Consider the following 12495-nt stretch of genomic DNA (forward strand, 5'->3'; position numbering starts at 1 on the left):
AAAGGAAAGGTTAAAAAATCACTTAATATTTTAAAGGTTGTATCGGGATTCGACTCGGGTGCTGATGAGAAAAGTTTACTGAAGTTGTGCCCTCTTAATGAGAGAATGCCTTGACGAAGTTTCTTGGCTTCACCTTGGAATGTTTTTCTTCCTTGGTGAAGCCGTTGAAACGGGCAAGAGGGCTCTCGAACTTGGGGAAATTTTCCCCAAGTCTCGAATCTAAATTTCTTCTCTTTAGTCTTTTCACTAATTCTTTTTTTTTATTTCGACCTCTTCCTATTTTTAGCATCCTACTTTCTTCTTGCTGTCCAAACCCTATTAGTATATTCTTGGTATTTCAATTTTTTTTTTACTAGTAAATAGCGTGGATATTTCCACATTCGTTACATCATGCAGGTTTGATGAATGGGAGAAGGGATCACGGTTGGGAGGGATTTTCATTCAAAGCTATATGTGAGAGTATAGGATGACGTCAGCCGTCCCGAAGATGGTTTGGACCTTTTGGCGGAACTGTTCCCGGAGGTTGGGTTATCGAATCCAGGGGGATCCAATCTTTGGGAATAGGACTCTCGGCTTATGGCCGGAAGCCCGTCATTTACAGATGCAAGGGGGATGATTCCATGATTTTTTATGGTCTCAGTCCCAACAGGCGGGTTAGCTTACACCTGTCTCTGTATCTGTTATGATGCGATCCTACGGGTAGGTATGGAGCGGATCATCTGGGAAGTATGCTCTCACTGTGCCGATAGTGGAGAATGTAAATGCCCTTTACAACGTATGATACTTTCTTAATATTCTCAAACAGGTAAAACAAACAAACAAACACAAACATTTAAACAAACAAACTAAAACCTTCTTATGGATAATTCGGCTAATGACCCCCCCTCCCCTGGAGTTTGCTGACTCTCCACCGGCACTGTTGACGACTTTAGCGACTTCAAGTAATGACAACTCCGGTTGACGACCAGGGAACTAAAAAGGGCCTTTCCTCCAGTTCCAGTATTTACACACTGGAACCATTTATTCCTTCATCCCCAGGATGCCAGGGGAATTCAAAAAATCTGGCAGTGCAAATGAACATTGTAGAGTTCCTTGTATTGTACGGGCATTGCACTTGATATGAATTATGAAAATTGTTCACTCATTTTAAACCATTCGGAGAGATTGAAAGGATGAACGCTGAAACTCTCAAAAGACAAAAAAGATTTTGAAGCATATATAACTTTTCAGGATCACCTTCCAAAGCTATGGTTGCCCTTTCCAATATCAAAAGTGGCAACATTTGCGGATTTTCTGGCTGTGCAAAATTGCATAATATTCAAAACGTTTTGGATTCTGAATTTGACTATATTCCAAAGTACTCTGACTTGTGTGATGCCCAGAAAATTGCTCCAAGGGTATTACCTGAGCCAAATTGGTATGTTGCTTCGTACAAGGAAGGGTGCAACAACATCATTAAGGGATACGAATGCCTTGAGAAGAAAGTTGGTACCATTCCTCAAGGAAATTTGAAGCGTTTTGGATATAATCTATTAATTAAGGCTGGGAATGAATCCCAAGCAGTATTATTGAGAAATTTTAAACCTTCTGATTCAGATAGCATTGGGAAAGTTTATCCTCACAGCACCTTCAACCAGTCAAAAGGATTAATATATTGTAGAGATTTATATGAGTTTTCTGATGAAGACATACTGAAGAGATGCCCCTCTTCTGTTTATAAAGTTAAAAAGCTACCAGGAGATAACAATGCCATCTTGTTGATATTTACCACACCCTATCTTCCAGACTATATAAAAGTCAGACACTTGAGCATTGCTGTCAAGAAATTCCACCCACGACCTATGCAGTGTTACAAGTGTTATGATTTTGGTCATGTTATTGGGAAATGCACCAATGAAAAAAAGATGCTTCATTTGCTCCAAAATTCCATAATGCTTCTGAATTCCACGATACTCCAAAGATTGTGTATCCGAAAGATTTTGTTATCATTGTGAGGGAGCTCACTCTCCGAACTCAAGACAATGTCCTCTGTATAAATTAGAACAGACTATAATAGATACTGCTAATAATGAACATATCACCTATAAGCTGCAAGAAAACATATTTTAGGTAATAATTCGACTTATGCGAAAGTAGCATCCAAGAATCAGCATTCAACTGATGATATACAAGTTTCTCATTTCTTGTCTGGTGCAGAATCAAGGATTCCTGATAACTCTACTTCTTCATCAAGTCGATCAGAATCCAATTCTTGCATTGACGCTGGTATTCCCAAATCATTACCAAAACGCCAGCATATAAATAGAATAATTGGAAAAAAGAATGACTCTACTACCCAAAATCAAACTAAAAAAGAAGAGCAGATTTCTGTACAGAACAGATTCAACATACTTGCCACTGATGACAGCACCAAAGAGACGGAAGAACTTTCTGAAGTGGAGATGGTGGAACTAGAAATCCCAAAAGCAAAGTCAGAAAGAAAAAAACGTGTACTTGAAAGTACAACTCCTCCCAAATCAAAAAAATCGAATAATGAGATATGCTTAACAAAACCAGCAGAAGATACTCTTCAAGTATACATACCTGAAAGGGCTTTTTCCCATGTACCAAACCCAATTGAAGCAGAAATAGTAACATTGCTTCAACTCCCAACCTCTGAATCTGAACTTAATGTTTCAGACAATCATATTACCACCATGTGATAAAGGCCGAAGTACACGCAAATGCACACGGTTCTCAAGAAGCGGAAGGAATCCTTACTAAACAATGTACCCTTGAAGAAATAAATCCCTCACCAGTTTTAGGCAAAACTAGTAAATCAATGATATCCCATAAAACACCAACAGGGCATAAAACAACCCACAAAATGTCCTGTGGGCTGTAATGATTGTTTTTTTAGACGAATTCAATGACCTTAAAAATATAAGTATACATAATATGAATAATCTAATAGACAATTTTACTAAGAAACAAAAATAAAACCACCGTATGGTAAATTAGAAAGGCCACAACACTGGTTGTATGTGTGTTGACCATCTAATAAAGAAGCGTGCAACAGGCACCCTTCATCTTGAAAAATTTATAGAAAAATTTAATCACAATCCAAAAGAAATTCAGGAAACGAATCGAAAATCGAAGTAACCAACAGGGAGCCATAGCTAAAGAAGCAAAACCTAATCAAAAAATACTGCTACTGCAGTTTAAACAGAAACCCATTCCCGGCAAAATAAGCAGAAACAATACTCTACCTAGTGATATTCCACCTCCACTACCATAATGTACAATTCATACGTAATCCAATGGAATGTTAATGGTCTTAAAACCCGTTTACATCAAGGGGAAATTCAAAGACTATTAAATATTTGTAATCCAATTGCAATATGCTTACAGCATACAAATGATACCGTTCAATCAATAGGAAATTACAATTTAGCATCTCATTCAGTTCCTTCTGCTAATACATTAGGAACTGCATCTATATTCCCACACGAGTAACTTACGATGCTATCCTTTAGAACCTCAGAATTTCAATTATCTGGAGATAGATTACATTTAGATAATAACTCCTTTAATATTTATATATGTACAATCAACCCTCTTGTAACTATAATTTGCAAAATTTAACTAAAGTATTCCCCAAAAGGCAAGAGAATTTCCTATTATTAGGAGACTTTAACTCCCACAATCCCATCTGGGATACCAATTGTGTTGATGTTGCACAGATGGTTCAAAGGTCGACAGATGATGAATGATTCACAAAACCTCTGTATAGTGAATGAGGCAGAGAGTAGCACTTACTACTCAAAAACTCATGGCACCTATTCGTCAATTGATTTAACACTCTGTTCCAATAGTATTGTTGATGAGGTTTGAATGGAATGTCCTAGATGACCTGTTTAACAGTGGACCATTTTCCTATTTTGATTACCATATTAGGACATACAACCAACTTCTCCGATCCAACGGTATAATACAAATAAAGCTGACTGGGATAAGTTCAAGTTTTACACTAGGCAAGTGCCTGCCTTTGATTATTCCCAGGACCATGATAAAACAAACGACGACTTTGTGAATTTTATCACACAAGCGGCTGATAAATCGATGCCTCTGACTGGCAATCGACAGTTGAAACATTCGGTCCCATGGTGGTCAGACACATTAACCCAACTGATAAACGAAAAGCATGCAATTGGAAGAAAATTAGAAACCCTAAATAAAAGATTCAAACATTTGAGTACAGGTCCCCTAATGTTAGGGAATACAATAAACAAATTAGTTGACATAGCCATAGAAATTAGTGTATTGAAACCATATTTCAATAAGATTTCTGCTAAACTTTAGGAAGGAAGTAATTAAAGGCAAGATAATTTCATGGCAAAAATACGTGTCAAGCATATCAGTATAATACTTCTATGCAGAAGGTGTGGCAGAAATTTAGGAAGATTAACGGTTCTTACAGCAGACCAGCAAGACACGCATTAATGCATAATGGCTCATTAATACATGATACTCAGACAATCTCTAATATTATCGGTCGTAATATTGAAAAACATAAGCAGTATTGATTAATTTAGATGCCCACTCATTTCCGAAGCCCGTTAAAAGAAGAGGAAGAAGCAATACCATTGAATTTTGATACTGTAGAAGATATTTACTACAATAAAAGATTTACTGAAGAAGAGTTGGAATTTGCATTATCAAACTGTAGCTCAACAGCCCCTGGAAAAGATAATGTAAATTTCGATATGATGAGAAATCTAGCCCTTTAGCCAAGGCCTATCTATTGGATTTCTATAATCATCTTTGGACCAAACATCTATTTCCAAAGGCATGGAAACATGCAATAGTAATACCAATAGCTAAGGCAGGAAAAGATCCTAGTAATCCAGATAATTACAGACCAATTTCACTAACCAGTTGTGTTTGTAAATTACTGGAAAAGATGGTTAATTATAGATTGAATTGGTGCTTGCGTCGTAATAATGTTTTTATCAAATTCTCAATTTGGCTCACAATCGGAGCGATCCACCTTGGACTCTCTTTCACACCTGGAAAATTATGTACGTAGAGGTTTTGAACGAAAACAGATCACAATAGCCCTATTTTTTGACATTCAGAAGGCATATGATACACATGGAGGTACTCGATACTAAAATCCTTGCATCATAACGGTTTCCGAGGACATCTTCCTATTTTTATCAGAAATTTTATAGATGGAAGAACATTTCAAACTCGTATTGATAATATTTACTCTGAATCTTTTAAGCTTGACTGTGGTGTACCCCAAGGCAGTGTTTTAAGTGGAACGCTTTTTGCGTTGGCAATTAACGATATAGTAGATCAAATGCCACAGGGAGTGCAAAGTAGTCTTTATGTGGACGACTTTGCAATTTACTATTCATCCAACAATCTTCGTCATTTGCAAAGAATTCTAAATAATGCATTCGAAAAATACAAGCTTGGACTGCGTCTGTTGGTTTCAGACTTTCGGCAGAAAAAACTCAAGCAATAATGTTTTATAGGAATAGTAGATGAAACAGAATCAAGATATAAATCTTACTTTGGGCAATGTACAAATCCATTTCCAAGATAAAGTAAAATTTTTGGGACTGGTCTTTGATACTCATTTGAATTGGAAAGCACATGTATTTTACATCAAATCTAAATGTAATAGTGCTCTTAACTTAATGATGAAATTATCTCATACAATATGGGGTGCAAGGAGATCAACTTTACTGATGATATATAAGGCATTGGTCTTATCAAGAATAGATTATGGAAGCCCAATATATGGATCAGGATCTGAAGCAACTTTGAAGTCTTTAGATCCAATACATACTCGAGGCCTGAGAATTTGTAGTGGAGCGTTTAGATCATCCCCAAATCTCTCGGTTTTATGTGAAATTGGAGAACCCCCTTTGTCGTTGCATCGGGATTTTGTAACAATGCGGAGTGCATTGAATATTCTGTCTACAAGTTCTCCTACAAAAAAGCTCTTTTTTCAGAGTGATATTTTTATAAATAATCATGTGCCACCATTCCCCATTAGAGCAAATAGGCTGTTGCAGTCAACAAATATCAAAATGAACATCATTCAACCATCTCTTTTCCCCCCACCTTGGATCATGAAAAAAACAAGAATATGCTCTCATCTTTTTCATTTATCAAAGAAATTTAGCTATAACCCCCGAGTCACCATCAACAAATTGCATAGAGCATATTCAAAGGAAAGGTCCTCACTACGCCATATACACTGATGGCTCTAAATCTTCAGTGGGTGTAGGAAGCGCTGCAGTGTCTTTGAAGAAAAATGAGCCAGTTATCATTGCCAAAAGAGTATTCAGTATTCACCTCCGAGCTATATGCCATTTACTAGCCATCAATATTTGTTAAAGCACATGAAGAAAGACTAAATTTAAAATTTATCATCTACTCGGATTCACGAAGTGCCATAGAAGCCCTCAAAAGCTATTCACATAAGAACCTGTTGGTATTAAAGATTAAAGAACTTTTAAACAATTTTTATCTTGAAGGGGTAGATATTGAATTATGTTGGGTCCCAGCTCATGTAGGAGTTGTTGGAAATGAAAGAGCGGATACTGCTGCTAAAACAGCCGTCAACCTGCCTCAACGGAATATTAATCTCCCCGTTAGAGATTACATAACTTTATTAAAAACATTTACAATGGAAAAGTGGCAAAGATTGTGGAGCAACGTATCTCAGAATAATAAATTAAGACAATTAAAGTCAACTGTTTCTCCATGGGAGTCATCTAATCAATACGACAAAAAAAACTGAGGTAATATTGACTCAATTAAGAATTGGCCATACGAGATTGACCAATGGATTTTAATGTGTACACCTCACGGCACTATTCCCATGTGTGCACAGTGAGTGATACTTTTTTATCTATTAACATATATTTTCTGTTTGTCGGGTTTTTAAGCGAGAAAGAGAGATATGTTTTGGCCGGAAAACGTTTTCAATGACATTTAACTGAATCTAGTAGTTTTTTTCTGTTTTAGAATTTTAACTTTTCTAAGGAATACACGTTTAATTGATAGAATTTAAGTTTTTACCTAAGATTTTTATTTTATTACTAATTCTTTTTAAATTACGTAGTTTAATATATAGTTAATTCTTTTTATCGCTTAGATTCATATATATATTTATTTATTCATTCATTTTTTCACTTAGATTTAGTACATATTTGAAGATAAATAGATATATATGTATATATATTATTTATTTATTTATTTATTTATTTATTTTTTTTTTTTATTTTTTTTTTTTTTTAGAATTTTTTTATTTATATCCCCCGATTTTTTTCGGCCAGCCCTGTGAGAGTCAAGTTTGACTCATTGGACTGGTAAAACTCCTTGCTTTAATTAAATTAATACTGAAGTTGTATGACTTTATGTAAATCAAAACTTGACTTCAGCTGTCAGGTACACTCATCCGCCAGCAAGTCGAGGTTAAAAGAATTGGATATAGTTCATAATATGGGGTTAAGAATATGTACAGGTGCTTTCAGGACATCTGTTGAGAGTACCTACATTGACTCATGAATTTCCTTTAAATCTGCAAAGAGAAGAGCTTGGGTTGCGGTACACCATGCAACTTAAAATCTCTCGAGAGAACCCTGTACGAAAATTTTAAAAGTGTGTGATTCTAGAAAGTTTGGTGAAAGATGTTTGACTGACATGGTAGTTGATCGCCAAAAAGTTGAAGAAGTAAAACCATCCTCAGTACCCCCATTGCTTATTCCCAAGATTTCCTTATGCTCTAAGAAAATAACCAAAACGCAAAAGTTTGAGGAAGATATAAGAACTAATTTTTTAGAGCATGACAGTAAACATGATGGGCAAGTGAAGATTTACACTTCTGGATCAATATCTGATAATGGAATTGGATGGCAGTTGTGCATGGGAAAGAAATTTACGGGGCAAAATTGCCGGAGTCGATTCCATATACACTGCATAGATCTTAGTTATAGTTAAGGCTTTAGAAATTATTTGTAACTCGAATAAGAAAAATTGCGTAATGTATAGTGACTCAAGAATTGCATTAGATTCATTAAAGAAGTTGTATACAATTCATCCTCTGGTACAAAAAGCTCAAAAAATCAGTGTGTTTCTGTTGGACCCCAGCTCTTGTCGGAATTTGCGGGAATGAGGAGGCAGACTGATATGCAAAGGAAGTGGCTCTGAGTAATTTGTATCAGGTAACCAAAGTGCCTTATGTTGATATGAAGAGACCCATCAATTCGTACATCTTCAGGTGGCAAGAGAGATGGTCCTCCCCCCTGTTAGCCAAAAATAAGAAATATAAGAGGATAAGGAAAAGCATAGAAAAATAGCCCTCCTCTTTCCAAAAAGAGTGAAGAACAGAAACAGTTTTGGGGCGACTTCGCATTGGTCATACGCGAACAACCCATAAGGTTATTTTAGATGGTGGCAGTGCACCAGTGTGTGTTAGGTTGATGCTACCTTATCAATGGAGCACATCCTGGTGCATTGTGTAAACTATAGAGAACAGAGGCAGAGATTCCACCTTGATAAAAAATATCTTGCCGATATTTAAGAAGACAGAGCAGATATTCCTACACTAGTGAGATTTTTTAAAAAGTATTAAGAATTTTTATGAAATTTAGTAGCATGGTTAGATATTAACTTATTTTTATTTTATTTATTTATTTTCTCAATAGTCTCATTTCAATTAACCAATTATTATTTAAAATTTTTATTTATTATTTTTAATTAAGGGTAAGTGGTGTAAAATGAATGTATACATGTCAGTTTTTAAATTGTTCGGAATTTCAATTATGTGATTTAAAAAGAATTATGCTGTAAGTGGTTTTGAGTGGGAGTGAATGTCTTAGTTTTATTTGCTATGTAACATTAGATGATTGTAGTTTTAATTGTTGTGTATCATTAAATATATTTAATTGCAGTTTTAATTGATCAGGTGTATAAAAGATTTAAATTGATTAACGTATTTATTAATTTAGTCCATTTCATTCTATGACATAACACTGCAGTGCTGAATGACCTTTACAGGTCCCAGCGCTTGGCTATGCCCTAAATACCATAATCAAATCAATCAATCAGTCTCTTCCCAATAGTGTCATAGTATTTAGAGCCAAGTTATGTGCAATAACATCAGCCATAAAAATAATCAAACAACATTCGTTTAATGATTTTTTATTTATAACGACTCGAGAAGCTCTATAGAAGGCATTAAAAGTTACAATACAAAAAATAATAGAGTAACAGATAAGCTTTTACTCCATAAATTATATAATAAGGGAAAATATTGAAATAAGTTGGATCCCTGCCTATGTCGGAATAAAAGGGAACGAAGAGGGCTATAAAGCAGCCAAGGAAGTAGTCCACATGATGAGAACAAAATATGTAAACAAGCGCCTCAGCGGCGTGGTTGGTATGGTATTAGCGTCCCACCTTGGTGGTCGCGGGTTCGATTCTCGTCCATTCCATTGAGGAGTGAGAGATGTGTATTTCTGGTGATAGAACTTCACTCTCGACGTGGTTTGGAAGTCACGTAAAGCCGTTGGTCCCGTTGCTGAATAACCGCTGGCTCCATGCAACGTAAAAGCACCATACAAACGAACAAAATATGTAAACATCCCTATTAGTGACTATGTAGCTTGTATAAAAACAATCATTGCAAATATATGGAGTGAAGAACCTGAAAGTAATAAACTAAAACAAATAAAATCTGACGTTACGAAATGGAGAGAGAGAGAGAGAGAGAGAGAGAGAGAGAGAGAGAGAGAGAGAGAGAGAGAGAAAGTAATCCTGACACGTCTTCTTATAAGCCACACATATGACACATGAGCACTTGATAGCAGCCCACGAGGCCTTGGTCCAGAGTGCTCAAAGTGCAAAGTGTTGGTAACTGTCCGACAGGTGTTGTGCGAGTGTCCAAAGTACAAAGTATGGCCAGCAGCGACTGTCAACTTTTTGAAATGAACCAATACAAGAAATTTTGTCAGAATCTTTCACATTTTCAGTGGTTCCGATTTTTGGTGTTTGTTATGAACTCTTGATTTAATTAATAAGATATAGAAATAAATATATATAATAAAAATATAAAAACCTCAGAGCGATTGATGAATTTTAAATAAAATTTATAAAAGTTTCTTAACTTATTATTAAATTTAATACACCTTTTTTAGTATGTATTTATGGAAACATGAGTTAATGTATTTATTGCATGTGTGTGTTCTAGTATGAAAACCTCTGCCTCAGTGCAGCCTTTTATTTGATTTTAAATATATTCATTATTATATTGAATTACCTATTTGGTCCTAGTTCTTGGCATTTGGCCTAGACCTGGCATTTTTATCTAATTCTTCGGGGCAGCCCTATGAGAGTTGAAAGTCAGGTCAGTGGTCTGGTTAAGCGATTTTTATAATAATATTAATAATCTGTCTACCCTTGGTAGTATTTAGCACATGTCCAGTGTAACTCGGAATTTAAGAATGCTTCCATTTGATTTATCTTGAAGATATCCAAGTTACTTGTAATATATGATATGAAATTCCTACTTTAAAGTACTTGCACATGCATGGTTCAGTTATGTCAATGTTGTATTTTCTTAATATACGCAAATGTGCTGAAGTATTGTTGAATTGTAAATTACAAATATTTTAGTTTTGTTGAAAATAAACGAAAGTTTTTTCGCATGTCTTCTAACTTCAGTGGAATTATTCAATAAAAACATTTCAGCAGACGTTGGATAAAATATCTCGTGGTAATATAATGCATTCCTTTCAAGTTGTGCTTTTAATATTCTAGAATTAATGTGTATAATTAAATGTGACATAGCAGTGAGAGGGGATGGCCCCAGGCTTTGGTGACAAGGCCCAGTGTAAAGTTCATTATCTGTTAGATAAATACATAAAGATGAATACATATTGCTCTTCATTATAGAAAGATTGAATTAACCCTAGTAACGACCGAGAGAAGGTAGACTGGAATTAGGTATAACCAGAATCCTTGAGTGTGATTCAGTCTCGCCGAAAATGGGCCGGAGGCAAATTTTGACTGGGACTGGTAAGGTCAAATTAAATCTTTTATTCATGAGATAAGGACAAAAATTTACGGGTAAATACCGAATTTTCGGTTGAAAAAAAAGTGTTTTTTATCTTCTGTGCATAGATTTAGCAAGGTGAGTTATGTTACTCTTCAAAGTATTTGCAGTAACCTGAACACCCTAACTAGTTAGAGGTGACAAGAGTGAATCGAAAAATCGAAGGGAGAACGGAATAAGTAAGCGACGCGTTATAACAGAGTCGACATTAAAAGAAAAAAAAAAAAAAAAATCGAGAGCGTGTGTCCACGACAGCGTAAGACCGTTGGGACTGGAAAGCACAAGAAATAAGCCAGAAGAGTTACTTGCAAAAGATGTGCGAGTACACAGACTGGAGCACATGGAGCTTTACCCTCCCTGCTTATTCTTGCAGAGGAGATACATCAGTTAAAAATAGTGTTAAAAGTGGAATGTGGTGGAAGTAACAAAACTCCTCTGTAGCTGGCCACTGGTTAAACCTGTTTATTAGAAAGTTCTCGGTAATGCATCAGTTACCGAGAGAGTCGCCTCATACAACGCAAATCATTTTTAAAACAAATGCATGAATAAAATATGGCTTATGAATAATTGATGCTCCAATAATATCATTTTTAAATGCGCCACATTACCAGTTCATGTGTGTCAGGATGGCCGAGTGGTCTAAGGCGCCAGACTCAAGGTTAGACTCTTCCCCTCCGGTAGAGGGGTGATGAGGCGTGTGGGCTTTCTGGTCCTCTCTGAGGGCGTGGGTTCGAATCCCACTCCTGACAAAGTGTTTTTTATATATATACATATTCAATTTGCATTCTTCCACATGAAAAATATAATACTACGTTAATGTAATTGTTATGTGATAATGTTTCTAATATACAGCAAACCTGATTGCAGTTTTATGTTCAAGTTTCTTTTGATTTATTTATAATCAGCAGTGCATGTCTTAGAGTGTCGAGTTTTTCAGTATGCCCTTGTACATTTTTTTTTTATTCCGATAATAGCCATTTGCATAATATGATATGTACCGAAATTAAACCAATTCAAAGTCACTATGTCTATTTCACCGATAACAGTTAACATCATGTTTTTTCTCCCTTAAGAAGTCTGTTTTCGCATTATATTGCTCTTTTGAAAGGTTTGTGCTTACTTCTTTGAATGACTGTTTCTCCCCTCCATCCCCCCCCCCCCCCCCAAAGCAAATAAAAAGACTTGTTTATAAAAAGGTCAATGCTGAAATAATATTCATATATTGTACACACCCACACATATAAATAAAGATATAGATATATATATATATATATATATATCTATATATATATATCATATAGTATATATATATATAAATATATATACATATATATATATATATATATATATATATATATATGTGTGTGTGTGTGTGTGTG

The 12495-nt window shown here is 35.4% G+C and overlaps 1 long non-coding RNA gene and 1 other non-coding gene across 2 annotated transcripts in view; both read left to right on the forward strand.

Moving 5' to 3' along the window:
• LOC135220291 (uncharacterized) overlaps positions 1–12495 on the forward strand; it is a 498885-nt gene that overhangs the window by 264455 nt on the left and 221935 nt on the right. The gene's annotated exons all lie outside the window — the stretch shown is intronic.
• On the forward strand, positions 11737–11865 carry Trnal-caa (transfer RNA leucine (anticodon CAA)). Its single transcript has 2 exons — positions 11737–11774; positions 11821–11865. It is a non-coding gene; the product is annotated as a tRNA-Leu (tRNA).

This window comes from Macrobrachium nipponense, chromosome 1 (genome assembly GCF_015104395.2).
Source record: "Macrobrachium nipponense isolate FS-2020 chromosome 1, ASM1510439v2, whole genome shotgun sequence".
In the NCBI taxonomy this organism is placed as follows: domain Eukaryota; kingdom Metazoa; phylum Arthropoda; class Malacostraca; order Decapoda; family Palaemonidae; genus Macrobrachium; species Macrobrachium nipponense.